This window comes from Ptychodera flava, chromosome 1, assembly GCF_041260155.1.
Source record: "Ptychodera flava strain L36383 chromosome 1, AS_Pfla_20210202, whole genome shotgun sequence".
NCBI lineage: Eukaryota > Metazoa > Hemichordata > Enteropneusta > Ptychoderidae > Ptychodera > Ptychodera flava.
The window spans coordinates 62234327-62251206 of record NC_091928.1 but is presented as its reverse complement, the minus strand read 5'-3'; the positions used below and the strand labels follow the sequence as shown (position 1 = coordinate 62251206).

The window sequence follows — 16880 nt, the reverse complement described above, 5'->3', positions numbered from 1 at the left end:
ATAACAAAGCTGTCTGACCAGCGGTTATGAAGAAGAAGATTTTTTACCAAAAACGCCTTTTTTGGCACTAATTTGCATATTTTCAACAATATCAAAAATAAAAAAATACCGTCAAGGACACTATGTGCTCACATTCGGTTTGAATTGGTCCATTCGAGAAATATTTAAACCAGGAAAAACAAGAATGACAAAAGCAAATAAGGTCTCCAACTTAGGTACTGGAGGTCATCTTTAGGAACATGCATATCAACTTCTATAGCAATGGGAGAAGCAGATCCTAAATACATAAGCAAATGTCAACAACAAAAAACAGAGAAGGCTTGATAAAAAGAAAAGGTGGGAGTGGGCAAAAAATGCACAAGGGATCTGGTAAAAAAGTAATGCTACATCATTGATCTTCTAAACCCTACCCCCTCCTGCATATCAAATGTTCCACCCCTTGGTATTACATAAGACCAAATAACAGGAAGTACATTTACAACCTTGGAGATTTTAATTAATGCCATGAGTGTTATCATTCTAATGTAAACAGCACTTATGTTAGTTACAGATAGTGAAATGCCTTCCACTGTGGGTAGTGATTACAACATCTGGAATTATCCTGGATCCAAATTTCTCATCAGTTTTTGTATGTCTTACATAGAAAAGTTGCAAAATTGGTCCAAAATGAAAAAAATCACCTCAGCTTTGTTTTCTGGATCAAATTTTCCTACAAATTGGTATCAAATATGACAAAATTATGTTCACAGCCTTCAAAATTGTCTCACAACCTATCCTTGGTTAGTATAGGTCATTTAAGGTCACAAACTGAGAAAGTACCTAAAATATACAAATTTTGGGGTTTCCCAACACTTTGAGCACAAAATTTATCTAATAACTTCTTTTGCGACTTTATACCAAATTACAAAGCTATCAAACAAGGGACTTTATACCAAATTACAAAGCTATCAAACAAGTAATGTTGAGATAAAGTTTTCTTGACCAAAAATGACAATATTGTCTTAAAAATACAATTTTTTATATTTCAGGACAATTTCCACATATCTAACTATTGTCATCTCTGTACGTCTGTGTACGAAATATGAAAGCTGTCTGTCCAGGGGTTTTAAAAAGGAAACACTGTCTAAGATTTTTTGACCAAAAATGACAAAATTGCACAAAAATAGTAATTTTCCCAATTTTGTCATAATTTCAACAAATTAGAAGAGTAACACCCTTGCAAAGAGACAACCCAAATTTGAGAGCGATTGGGCCGGCGGTTTCAGAGAAGAAGAATTTTTACTGAAAATGAGAAAAATCACAAAAAAATTCAGCAAAAATACAAAATTAAGGATATCTTCACAATATTCATAAAACTGTATAAGGTTAATCTAAGGTACTTGCACACAAATTTTCAAAGCAATCAAAAAAGTGGTTCTTGCGTTATTAATTCTTAACCATTTTCACATTTTGTAAGCTCATTTGCATAATTTTGGCAATGCAGACTTCATTTGAACAAAATCCCATCTATAGCCCAGGATGCATCCACACACAAAATACCAAGCTGAAAAGTGCAGCGGTTTGCGTGTTTTTGATGTTGACGGACATACTGTACGTACATACATACATACATACATACATACATACATACATACATACATACATACATACACACATACATACAGACGCCATTGACTTCAGCCTATATGATAAACTCACATTGGTAAAACCAAATGTGAGCATAAAAATCGTTTCTCAAAATCATATTTTTCACCTTCACGACAAATATCAAATCAGTAAGTACTGCGGTTCTCAAGATATTTGAGTGGACGGACGCCTCACAAACGGACATACATACATACATACAGACTGACGCTGGACAGATACCCATCCCAATAGCTTCTATAGACTATAGTCTATAGTAGCTAATAAAAGAGTCCAAAATGCAGGATTAGTGTACCTAGCAAAAATACTTATATGGATTAAATCAATTAGTTAAATAAGCGATCTAGCAGCTGGGTAGCTCCGCTGTGTTTATGTAGAGAATAACTATATTTGACACATACATGTGTTGATGAAGGGTGGAAATCTTTGATAGCTCATTTCAGTGGCCAGAAAAAAACATAGGGCCAATGTCCCTGAAGCTACTATAGACATGGATACAAAATTAAGTATTTCCTGACTGTATGAAATTATCTCACTAAGGTCATCACAGGGACCTGTATACCAAATATTAAAGCTGTCTGACCAGTGGTTTTGCAAAAACGAGTGACCTAACAGTCGACAGAGCTCTGCTATGTTATGTAGAGAATAACTTTTTGTGATACATGTGTTGATGAGGAAGGTGGATATCTTTGATAGCTCATTTCAGGATGGCCTCACCAAAAATAGCAAATAGGATAAAAAATATGTAAAACAGGAAATGGTGAACTTATATAATGCAGAACAGGAGAAAAATTTAGCAACAAACTATTGTACCATAAGTGGACAATGGCTAATCTAAACCAAATTACTTAAACTGGATTGTTGGCATTGATTACACATGTATCTATTGTCAATCAAATAGAAAATAAATTTGGGCCATTGATTAAAAAACATTTGCTTGTTACACTCACCACACCATCATGTGAAGTCAACCATGCATCTTAATCTATGAGACTAAATAAGTTTACCCCTCAAGTGTGTGTAGGCAAAAACCAAATTTAATTTTGAATTACGTAATGCAAGGAAGGACATACAATATGGTGAAAAGCAAACTAAATATCATAAAAACTGAATATAAAATGATATGGAAATGTTGTGAGACAGTCATAAGTATCTGGTGTGTGCTAAGAGACAAATGTTAAAATTGGATAGCATCATCCTCCCACAATTTCTCTGACCATAGAGTGAAGCTCCATGCCTAACTGGTTTGTTTCCTTCTGATTTTCTGATAGTGATACAGTGGTAGGTACAAAATATTTATAATATGCTGCTATTCACGATAGTTATTTAACATAGCTTGCATTCGTTCACAGTAGAACTCAGTTTTACATGTGAGATAAATTTCTCGTAAACTGTAAATTCTGGCTTCGGGCAGCTCAAACGTTGCAATACTAAAATGTTTTGATTATGATACGGGGTGACTTGCACACATACACATATGTGCACTCTGCAGTCGATGTAATAGAGTCAACTACATTCAAGCATAGTGATGTTGACAATTACATGCATGCAAGTGCACGATTTCAAGTAGCCACGAGGAAATTCTGATGGTATTTTCGTGGAAATATAGGTAACAACAATGTAACAAACAACATTACTTATCACATGGAGCTAGAAACAGACGGTGATCGTGCTGAATGCAATCTCGATCATGTACGATCATGCCATGTCGGCCGACATGGCATGATCGTACATGATGACTTGGCACACTGCAGCTCTCGCCTTTGCCTTGATCCGGATCATGCCATGAGTCTTAAATGCGGCGTACTTCCTAAGTTAATCGATCAACATATAAGCACACACTGTCTTAAGCGATCGAAGTCAACAATGATGTCAAAATCAACACTCAACTGCCGAAATTACCCAAAATAAGCAACAGAAAATGCAAAAGTTATCATTGTGTTGAGAGGACTAGGACGGCAATCTTCAACTCCACAATGACCCAAACTAGTTATATGCACATGCGCGTGGCCTCGCTCTGGACCCAACTCCATACTACATGTACAACGGGGCCGGTGGATTGCCTTCCTCGGTAGAAATTACAGGTTTGCCGGCAACGAAATCAATATTCGCTGGTACTGAGTGAGTACCCCATACGGAGGCCATAATTCTTTAGTCGATCGAACGAGCCTTTCGTGCAAAAAATACGCGACAGCGACAAAAGTACCATCACTGTCAACTTCATATCCACGAGAAATCATCAAATACACGCAAAATGTTTAAATCATTAAAATCGCACCAGACTGAGAAACAATTTGGCGTCCGTTTTGTATCCATAGTCCTTGCAAACAATTTAGGCTGACTTATTATATGCGCATGCGCATATTAATCGTAGCCTAACCTGGCACTACGGGTCAGTGGTTACCTTGCCCGATAAGACTGATATATCTGCTGCCACATTCGCAGGTACCTGTTGATTATTGCCTAAAGGCCATCATTGTTCAGTCGATCGAAGGCACCTTTCGAACCAAAAAATACATGACGTCGGCAAAAGTACCATCACTGTCAACTATACATTTATGAAACATATTCAAATACACACTGAAACGTTTACAACGTAAAAAATCAGACTAGTCCAAGAAACAAGATGGCGTCTATTTTGATTCTTTAACTCCCATTTTTGTCTTTCAATTGTGCGCATGGGCAGATGGTAGCTTTAGCAAAATCGACTAAAAATCAACTGATTATAAAGTAAAAATGGATAAAAGTATTATTTAAAAATAATACAAGGTATACATCACCACAATTTTAACATTTCTGACCATTTAGTTTATCTGTAGGAACCTCTATCCCAAATATCAAAGCTGTCAGACGAGCGGTTTTGAAGAAATAAATTTTTGAACAAAAATGACAAAAAAATTCCTTAAAAATACAGATTTGCACATTTCATCACAATTTGAACAAATCCAAGTTGGGTTATCCCAAGGGACCTGTATACCAAATATCAAAGCTGTCTGACCAGCGGTTATGAAGAAGAAGATTTTTTACCAAAAACGCCTTTTTGGCGCTAATTTGCATATTTTCAACAATATCAAAAAATTAAAACAAGCGACCTAGCGACCAATATAGCTCCGCTGTGTTTATGTAGAGAATAACTATTTTTGACACATGTTGATGAAGAAGGTGGAAATCTTTGATAGCTCAATGCAGTGGCCAGAAAAAAGTGGCTAAAATAGCTGCAAAAATACACAATTGAAGATTTCATCATACTTTGAATATATCACATCCGATCATCCCTAAAGAACATGTCAACCAAAGCTATCTGATGAGTAGTTTTTTCTGACCAAACAACATTGCCCAAAAAAATAAAAATTGCAGATTTCATCATAATTTCAAAAAGACAAAATTTAGTTCATCTATAGAAACCTGCATACCAAATTTCAAAGCTGTTAGACCAGTACTTTTTGAGAAAGACATTTTTTGACCAAAATTGGAAAAAATTGCCCTAAAAATTAAAAATTGCAGATTTCATCATAATTTCAATAAATATTATTTAGTTCATCTATAGAAACCTATATACCAAATTTCAAAGCTATCAGATGAGTAGTTTGGAAATACACATTTTTTGACCAAAAATGGCAAAAATGGTTCTACTCCGGAATAAAAAGGACGCGATGCGTTCTACAGACTCAGTACGCCCAAATAATCACGTGGTGCCGGTACAAACAAACCCACATGTGTACTAACGCGTATGGAAATACAAGTACGTCTATGCGCGTTTGCGCACATGGCTTTGTTTGTACCGTGGTCGATTCGAATTCCGGGTTTGGCCTATTGCCCAAAAAATACAAAATTACAGATTTCATCAGAAATTCAATATTACTAAGCACATCTGTAGAAACCTGTATACCAAATTTCAAAGCTATCAGACCAGTACTTTTTGAGAAACATTTTTTGACCAAAAATGGCAAAAATTGCCCCAAAATTACAAAATTGCAGATTTCATCATAATTTCAATAAATATCATTAACCCCTTGACTACCTTGAACGCCGGATATATCCGGCGCCATTTGAGTTACCATATACCTTTAGTGCCGGAAATATCCGGCAAAGTTAAATAGGCGTATTTGCTTCGTGTTTGTCCCTAAAAATCCCGTAATTTTGGCATCGGCACGCAGCGCGACTGAGATAAATGTATTCCGACCTGGCCTGAATGTGATTGCGCCCCCGTATGTCCGAATATGGCCAAAATCCGGAAGCAAATGTCGTGACCATGACCTCGACCCTGAAAGGTCAGGCTGATCACTGAAGCGTCGCGCTGATTGTTTACAGGTTTTAGTAGCTGGTTGATGTCATTTACTTGCAAGATTTTTATGGTTTGTTTTTTTTCACGAAACGAAATGTTTATTTATTTAAAACAAATGATTAATATGTCTAATACTAGCGTAATATGTTCTATTAACAGCAATATTCTGAAACTGGAGGAAATATAATTTTTTACTATAACCCAGTGAAATTTTATAGTAGCCATACTGTCAATATGACTGGCCTCATGACTGGTCATGTAATTGGTCATATGATATATTGTTCCCAAAAATGTATTTAAATATTGTCAATTATTTTTTGATAAATCATAACCATTTTAGATGCATGTTTCTGCACGGAAGACATAAAGAAGGTATTTACAAATAGAATGTGTTGATTTCAAATATAGAATTATACCAGATGCTGATGTTTGTGGTTCATTTACTCTGCCTTTTATGAGAAAATTCTTAAACAGGTACACCTATAAATAAAGTAAAGGGTAGTTATTATTACATATATGTAAAGACAATGCCATGAAAATTGCAACTGTATTCAAATTTGAGTCATTTTATGGATTCAAAACACGTCCTGATGCTTCAAATATTCTTTCCCAGCATATTCTTTGCCAACTCTGGTCACATGATGAGTCATGTGACCAGTCACGTGACCTGAAAATACAAAACTTATGTATGAGAAAGTGGGAAATTTCATGCTGATTCAGAAAATATATGGTTTATTGGACGGTACTTACTTAATTTTTACTTTAAGCAATGTTGTTGCAATGACCACACCCCAGATTTTATCAATATTTACATAAGGGGCCTGGTATATAGGAATACATTGGCCTTGGTAGTCAAGGGGTTAAGGTGAGCCCCGGAACCTGTATACCAAATATCAAAGCTATCAAGTGAGTAACTTTTGAGAAACAAATCTTTGACCAAAAATGGCAATAAATGACCCAAAATACAAAATTGCAGATTTTATCATAATTTCAATAAATATCATTTAGTTCATCTGTAGGAACCTGTATACCAAGTTTCAAAGCTATCAGATGAGTACTTTTGGAAATACACATTTTTTGACCAAAAATGGCAAAAATTGCCCAAAAAATACAAAATTACAGATTTCATCAGAAATTCAATATATTACTTAGTTCATCTATAGAAACCTGTATACCAAATTTCAAAACTATCAGACCAGTACTTTTTGAGAAATACATTTTTTGACCAAAAATCGCAAAAATTGCCTTAAAAATGCAAATTTGCATATTTCTGCACAATTTGAACAAATCTGAAATAGATCATCCCTAGGGACATATGCACCAAATATCAAAGCTATCTGACAGGTAGTTTTGAAGAAGAAGATTTTTAAAGATTTTTTTACCAAAAATGACAAAAATTGCCTTAAAAATACAAATATGCAAATTTCTCAAAATCATATTTTTCACCTTCACGACAAATATCAAATCAGTAAGTACTGCGGTTCTCAAGATATTTGAGTGGACAGACGCCTCACAAACTGACATACATACATACATACATACATACATACATACAGACTGACGATGGACGCCGGACGGATACCCATCCCAATAGCTTCTATAGACTATAGTCTATAGTAGCTAAAAATGGCAAAAATAGGTGCAAATCATAATTTGAACATATCACATTAAGATCATCCCTAAGAACATGTCAACCTAAGCTATCAGACAAGTAGTTTTTTGAGAATGAAATATTTTACCAAAAATGGCAAAATTTGCCAAAAACAGACAAAATTGCAGATTCTTCATAATTTCAATATATCGTATTAAATTAACACCTTGGAACCTGTATAGCAATTATCAAAGCTATCAGATGGGCAGTTTTAGAGTTATACAAATTTTTTACCAAAAATGACAAAAAATGTTCCAAAAACACAAAATTGCACATTTCATTATTATTACAATAAAACACATTTAGTCATCTGTAGGAACCAGTATACCAAATTCCAAAGCTATCTATTGAGCTGATTTTGAGAAATACATTTTTTGACCAAAAATGGCAAAAATTGCCCCAAACTAACAAAATTGTTGATTTCATCATAATTTTACTACATCACATTTTGCTTACCCCTATAAACCTGTATACCAAATATCACATATCAAAGCTGTCAGACAAGGGGTTTTATTGAATGAAATTTTTGACCAAAAATGACAAAAATTGCCTGAAAAAGACAAATGTGTAAATTTCACCACGATTAGAACAAATCTACGTGAAGTCATCCTAAGAAAACTGCATAATTATCAAATTCAAAGCAATCAGACGTGCTGTTCCAGATATTTTTTACCAAAACAGCACAAAATACCACAAAGATACAAATATGCAAATTTCATCACAATTTGAACAAATTTGATTGAGGTTACCTCAAGTGAATTGCATATCAAATTTCATAGCAATCTGACTTGCCATTTCATAGGAGAAGGCAATTGTTGATGGACGACTGACAGACGACGACGACGGACAATCAGCCTATTGATAAGCTCCGCGTCGCTGACAGCAGAGAAAAGGGGTCAACAATTTCCCATATCTATGTAACTGCTGATTCGTTTGGCACCATTTTAACAAATTGGAACCTTCAAAATGGTCTAAACATCTGTTCCAAACATCTACGCAGTCTGTTCAGCAGTTTTTGACTTTTTGTCGTTTACGAAAAATTTTCACTGTCCAACGTCAACTCAACCCAAGCAAACCACAATAAGAGAATGACCTACGGTCATAATGTTAAAAATTGCCCCCAAACAGTAATTTACCAATTCTGTTGTAATTTCAACAAATAAGAAGGGTAACACCCTTGCATAAGTCAACCCAAATTTGAGAGCAATTGGGCTGGCGGTATCAGAGAGGAAGAATTTTTGCTTAAAATGAGAAAATAACCAAAAAATTCTGCAAAATTATAAAATTAAAGATATCTTCACGATATACATAAAACTGTATAAGGTCCACCTAAGGTACCTGCACACTAATTTTCAAGGCAATCAAAACAGCAGTTCTTGAGTTATTTATTTTTTGACCATTTTCACATTTTTTAGCTCATTTGCATAATTTAGGCAATGCAGACTTCATTTGAACAAAATCCCATCTATAGTCCAGGATCCAGGATGCATCCACACATCAAATACTAAGCTAAAAAGTGCAGCGATTCGTGAGTTTTGATGTTGCCGGACATACTATACTTACACACAAACATACATATATACATACATACATACATACACACATACATATAGACGCCACCAACTTCAGCTTATACGAAAACCTCACTTTTGTATTTGAAACATATTTCCTGTCATAACTGACATGCCGTATTTTGACTATATTCAGCTAAATAGACTGATCCTAGGAGGCAAGATACATTTTCAACTGAGATTAAAGCGCCATTAACTTTTGATATACGGTACATGCACATTTTTTTAAAGTACACTTTCTCGTTCCTTTTGCTTGTTGTTCAACATGTCAAAGCAGTCTATTCATATATCTATTCAAATGTCAAATCATCAGTGTTGACAGTCTGAATCCTCTATTCTTGTCCAGCAAGTGTAGCAAGTTACATCAACTTTGGCCACATCCTTTGAGATAAATTTCTAATTGTAAAATGGCATTAAATCAGAGTTGGATCCGATATCAGCAGTCATTCTTTAGACATCAAGCCAATCTCACTGGTCATTCTTTAAACATAAAGACAACAGACAGATTGACAGACAGAGGATGTCCATGGTCATATCCCTGTTTATGCATTTGAATATTTCGTTCAAATCTCATGGTCATTCTTTTGAACATCAAGCCAACACACAGACTGACGGACAGAGTTATTCCAAGGTCATACCCCTGTACCCCATATCCCCCCTCCTGACCTCCCCCCTCGACTTTTGCATGGTTGCTTGTGGTGCGAAGTACCACATCTATGCCCTCTTGTAAAAAAATTCTGGGGAGAACACTGCATGCATGTACATACCCGTATTTGGTTCAAATCTCATGGTCATTCTTTAGACATCAAGCCAACAGACAGACTGACGGACAGAGGTAGTCCATGGTCATACTTCTGTCTATGCATATGTGAACATGAACTCCTACATTGAAAATGGAGGAATAGATAATTGCCAACATCATGAAAAAAGAATAAAACAGTAGATTAAGGATGTAACCTAACACTTACCTGGTTGTTTTGAAGTATGAAAAACTAAGATATCCTTGACAAACTGTAGATCATCCTGGATTCTAGTTCTGTTTTCACTGCTGGTTTTATTGGCTCTTTCAATGCTATGAGTATTCCAATCTGCCCAGTATATGTAATCTTGATACTGTGTTACAACAAATGGATTTGGTAGCTTGTCTTCTATCACTGGTCGCCGATTACCACCTAGTTACAGATGTTGCAAAATAAACACTAGCACTCAAGTGGTAATATATAAGTTGCATAATCTTTGCTCCAAACACTTCTGACAGCAATCAAAGACACACATCCCCATCCATCTAGGTATACTGTATGCAGAAGTGAGGGACTTGGTTCCATCCTTGTATACGAATTACTATATGCCTAAGTGGGGGACTCACTGCCATGGTTTGAGCAAAGTACACTACCATGTATAACAATAAGGGTGGGACACAAAGTCCTGATAGGTATACGGTATGTTGAGGATGGGGATGTGGTTCCATCAAGGTAACTTAGGGGGGGGGGAAAGGTCCTGCTAGGTATATGCTAAGCATTGGGACATGATTTCATTTAGGCATACTATATGCAGAGGGAAGGGCCAAGGTTGCAGCTAGGTATACCATAGATAAGGGGATGCGATTTGGAAAAAGTATATATCGGTTTCAGTAAAAGCATACCATTAGTTGGGGATTGGTGCTAGGGATCGAGGCATACGGGGACTGTGGAACCCAGTAACTTAGGTAACGGTAAAATGAATTCTGCATTCCCTATATCTCCAGAGGCAATGCATTCCATAGATGTGGTGCAACATGTAGAATTTGAAAGTGACTTAATTACTTCAGCGAAGTCGACACTTCCACAAGAAGAAGCTTTCTGCCAGAGTCAAGACTAGCTGGTGGCTAATATAATTTTAGTGATCATGAGATTGCAGAAGTAAGCAGGTGTTAGGCCATGGATTGCACAAAATATGTGAGGGAAATGTTGAATTCTATTCACAGCTACATTGGTAACCAATGAAGAGAACAACGACTCTCTGATTGATAAATTCTTATTCATAGGAATTGTGATATTTCAGTAATTAACTCCTGATTGATTATAATTTCTGATTGAGATCAATTCTGATATTTCAGTGGAAAAGTTCTCATCGGCGGGACAAAAGGTGCTAAATAGGAAGCCTCACAGTCTCCTTGAACTAACAAAATTGTTTTTAATTTTAGTTTCTTAAGGAAATTCTGGATTTCTTAGCTAAAACATGTTGCATCTGAAGTAAAGGACTTGGCAAGAACTAAAGTTAGCTATAGAAGGCAAGAAGACAGTTCAAGCAATGCACTAACATGGATGCGAATAGAGCAGAAAAAGCAAAAAAAGACTTAACTGTAGCTAGATGGATCATGCCATGTTGCACACATGATTTTTAAGATAGGAAAAACAAGGAGTACATCAATCCACACAGAAACTACAGAGAAAATGAAGGAGGTACTATTATCAGAAATGTCTCTGATATCACTACTTATAAATGTGGACTCCAAAGTTGAAGGAAAGATTCTCCATTTAGAACCATGATAATCTGTAGGAAAGGGGCATATGATGTTCTGGACCCTGAAGAGGTGTTTAAATCTGTGGGAAAGGGGCTGTGTTGTCAACAAGGAGGTGAATAATTGGTGGGAAAGAGGCTGTGTTGTCAGGAAGTATGATTTATCAATGGGAAGGGGCCATGGTGTCTTGAAGAGGTGATTAATGTGAGAGAAAAGGGATGTGTTGTCAGGAAGAAAGTTATTAATCTGCAGAAAAAGGACTGTGTTCAATCAAGAAGAAGCTAATTAAATTGTGAAAAAGGGCTGTGGTGTCAGGAAGAACAGAACTTATCTTGTTACGTGCAAATGTGCTTACCAAACAAATCAGCGGATTCGATTATATCTCTATCTAGATTTACCCAATACATCCGTCTTTCTTTGTAGTCTATAGTAAGTCCATTGGCACGTCCAATATCTTTGATCAATGTCTTCCTATTAGTACCATCTAAGTTTACTCTCTCTATTGTTGTGCCTGTCTTTCCAATGACTCCAGTACATGTACCTGAAAGTAGATTGCATTTTGTATTTACAACTCACTCAATGAAATGACCATGTAATAAACTGACTGCGCCTATGAGCTTGGCAACTAGCTGAATTACCATACATTTAGTCCCTTTTGTTCAATCTTGATGGGTATAGCATGCTAGCAGCGTACCATGCTTACCCATTCCTGACACCTGGTACCACCACTTAACTAGTGGTTCGAGATTGGACTATTGATTTTGTCTGTTTTAGTGTTGTTGTTTTGTTTGTTGTTGTTTGTTTGTTCGTTTGTTTCTTGGACCTGGTGATTTACTTGCCTTGAATGATAGCGATCGCTGGAATTGATTTGCTGTCACATTGACTTGACTGACCACAAACAAGAAATCAACCACAGATGAAAACTTAACCAGCAATGACCATATGACCACACAACGATGAATTGATCACAAATGACAGCTTGAACACCAATGACCATGATTTGACCACAAACAACAAGCCAGATTGGCGGTTTAGCTATTATAGACTATTAGTCAATAGAAGCTATTGGGGATGGGTATCCATCTGGCATTTGTCTGACTGTCTGTATGTATGTTTGTTACATCTGTATGTATGTATGTATGTATGTATGTATCGATGTATGTACATTATCTGTTTGTGAGAATGTCTGTCCACTCATATATTTGAGTAGTACTAATATAAACTTGACATTTGGTGTGTAGATGCATCAGATTATTATAACAAACGTTTTTCTGTAAATTTTCATTTGAAAATATCGTTAAAATTATGAAAATTATCTAAGCAAGCCATTGTTGATCAAATGTCTTTCATATAACAGCTGGTCAGAGAGCTTTGATATTTAGTATACATGTCATCAGGGATGACTGACCTCAGATTTGTTCAGACTGTGTTGAAATATGCCAGTTTGGTATTAAAAGGCAATTTGTTGTCATTTTTGCTAAAAAAATTAAAAATATCTCCTTCAAAACTGTCATCAACAGCTACTGTTTTCAGAATAAGACAGTAAAGCTACTGCTGTAAACTGCAATAAAACTGTTTACACTAATTAGTTTAAACTGTAGCAAGCTGGCAAAGTTGACAACATTAACAGAGTCAGATAAGACACAATATCGGCTGAGATTTCTTCAAATTATACCGAACTCTTTGCATTTTTGAGGTTACTTATGTCATTTTTGGTCATTCTTTTTCAAAATCTTGATCAGACTAGCATTGATATTTAGTACACACTCAGGTTTTTTTAGGATGACTTAAGTCAGAAATGTTTATATAGTGAGAAAAAATACCGCAATTATACGGTGTCGCTCAAATTTGATCAGAAATGATATATACCAGTATGGGTTACCAATGATAAACAATAAATGTTGTTTCTATCTGTTCAGTGGAGGAAAATTCTACGTTGATGTTATGACAATGATTTCTGCACAGTACAACCAGAAAAACAACAAGAAATATTTAAACCAGAAAAACAAGAATGACAAAAGTAATTAAGGTCTGAAACTTTAGGTACTGGAGGTCAACTTTAGCAACATGCATAGCAGAAACAAGCCCCTCTTAGTTTGAGTATAGACGGTCTTCTCCCCTCTACTGTCTATGGTTTCAGCAGGTCTGTTAATATGTAACAGTTCATAAACAATGACGGGAAATGATTCTTACTGGCATGCCATCACTCCTGCACATTTGCAGGATTTCACTTTTTCTTACCTCATTTGCACATTTTTGACACTGATGTGTTCATTTGAACAAATTCACATCTCAACCCCTGCATCTACCTGTACACCAAATACTGAGATGGTAGCTCTGGTGGTATGGGAGCCTTTGTGTGTGACGGACATACATCCGCACATACATACCCACAAATATACAGACATACAGACGCCACCGACTCATCATATAAGCTCTTTTTGGTATTTATATACAAAACCAAATATGAGCTAATAACATTATATAATGGTGCAATTTCACATGTATGATGTCATCAAGCCTTTTCAGTAAACCAAATTTTTGGAGCAATAGATTTTTTCGACCTAAACATATATGCAAACCTCTGTGGCTAGTTTGACACTTTTATTATTCAATTGCTGAGCCACCTGACTTCAATATTTCTTCATGAAAACAAGTCATCGTTGATGACACAGTCCCCACTTGTTAATGGGTACTTTGATTAAAAGTCCTCAGAGAGGATAGAATCCTCTTACCTTTGCACCCCAAGGCCCTAGGGTTAAGATGACATTTGGAAGTACCATCTAGTATGACGTCTGACTTCTTAAATTAGCAAAGAGTGTCCCCCATACCAATATATTTTTGGAATCACCATAAAATACTTGTCCAAAAAATATGCAAATCATGATCATGTGACCTAATTAGATATTCAAAATGGCCACCAATATATAAAATATTGTATGTTTTCAACATATTTCTTTATTTTCATAGGAATTCCTCATTATCATTTTCATCATTGAACCATTGCTTTTTATCACACCAGCATTAACTGATATAATATTGAGACAAAAATTATGAAAAAACACTGATATTTTGTGTAGATTTGGCCTGCTTAGTGTAATGTAAACAAAGGCCCTGTTTAAGGGTTAGGTCAATCAAAGTATAATGTAACATAACATCCAGCACCTCATATTATGAAATATTTCCAATGGTAAGTATGTAAATAATGAATGACAATGAAACACTTGTCACAAAAATATGCAAATACTAGTCATGTGACCTAATAAAGTATCAAAAAGGCCGCCAACAATAGAAATTTATCATTATTTTTACATATTTTCCAATTTTCCAGTAAAAGATAATCAATTATCCCATGCTAAATCACATTTTACATTTTATAGTCCCATGACAATGAACTTTGATGTAAACTTTATATATTATGATAAACTTTACACAGATTTGATAAACCTTACACAGATTTTCTTGTCCTCACTCATAAGTGAAGAATTATACACAGCGCCCTTGCATTAGGGTCAAACAGGTCAAGTATCCTATTTTATAACATCTGACTATTGAATTTATCAAACTTCGTCCACAATAACAATATACTTTTGGAATTGTAGAATAACAATTGCCCCGAAAATATGCAAATACTGGTCACATGACCTCATTAAATATTCAAAATGGCCACTAGTATTCTAAATTTACAATTTTCACATAGTTGTTTCTCTTTCTGACGACATTCTAAAGAATGTATCACTTCCCATTACTCAATTATGTCTAAATGTATATTAGATACTGTTGTCTACAAAAGATGATTCCAAGGAAATGTTTTTAACATCATTTTTATGAGTCCAATACAAGCTTCTTTCAAATCACACAGAACACTAATGTTACAATCATTTTGCAAAACACAGACTTTGGTTATTCGAGTTCGCAAATTTCATCCAATATACATGCAAAAACATAAGAACACACGATTTCATTGTAACCATTGAAAACAACATTTATTTTTCTTTAGTAAAAAAATGTAAAAATAATGTAGCAACACACTATAAACCAGACCAAAAATCCTCACGATGTCACAAGGAACCAGTTCTGGACAAGGTGGGTTTTGTGGCATGTAGGGTACATCATTAGTAAAATAAAATTGGGTCTTAGAACACAACACTATCAATATTGATGATATCTCTGTTTTTTTCATATTCTGAGCTATGCATGTCCTCTCCAAGCCTTCCTCTTTCCATCTACCAACAGTAACATTGAAGAGAAAAAAAGCAGAAAGGCCTGCAGTACCGGTATATTGTCTTTTCAAAGAACAGTACTGTATGTAAAACCTACTAAACTTCTCATTTGTTTTCTCAATTATAAATCACATACAATAAATCTCATTGTGTCTTCAATTGCATTTTACTATCAAACAAATTACTCTGCAGAGAACAAAAGACTATAAACCCAAGCATTACGTTTGAAGTCAAAAGCAAACTGAGTATCTATATAGTACCAATATATCATATGATACTATTTTTACTATCAAACAAATTACTCTGTACAAAATAAAATACTACAGACCCCAAGCATTATACTTGGAGACAAAAATAAATTGAGTATCTACACGGTCCCAATATGTTATCTGATGCTGACATACAGTCACCGGTGGACCATTGTCCTCTGGTGAATGAATAGTTGACAAAAAACAGACTGGCTTACTATCCATCCAAGGCAGGGCCAGCCATCCTCAATCACATCGTTTCCCTCTGAACGTAGGTAAGCATGTCTGGCAGAGCAGAACTAAATTTGACTGTTCCACACATCCATGTGTCCTGTTGATAAAGGTCTTGCTATCCTAACACTTGTATAAATGTTGTCAGTCTACAGGTGATGGCCCAGTGTTTTGCCCAGAGTGCGTTCTTGCGTCTTTTGACGCAAAATTAGCAACAATGTCCCGCAAAAATACCGGACATGGGTCACAGGGACGCACTAAAATCAGGGCTAGAATTGTAAGTCCAGCGTCCACAGACAGACTACTTTTTTAGCTACCAAATTACACACTTGATAGCCCATACAGTTATTGCTTCTCTATTGAGACAATGAAACATTTAAAATTTAGTCTATTTTTTTCGTCACAATGTAAACACTATTGGAAAATCAGTTAGTCTGTTACAGTCTACGATTCATGGTATGAGCAAGGCGATGTGCGTCTACTGGGCCCTGCAGCCTTGGGGACAAAAATCAAATGCCGGGCCACGT

General features: G+C 35.6%; 1 pseudogene; it reads right to left on the bottom strand.

Annotated features, from left to right (window-relative positions):
• LOC139142502 (low-density lipoprotein receptor-related protein 6-like) overlaps positions 1–16880 on the bottom strand; it is a 180738-nt pseudogene that overhangs the window by 64309 nt on the left and 99549 nt on the right.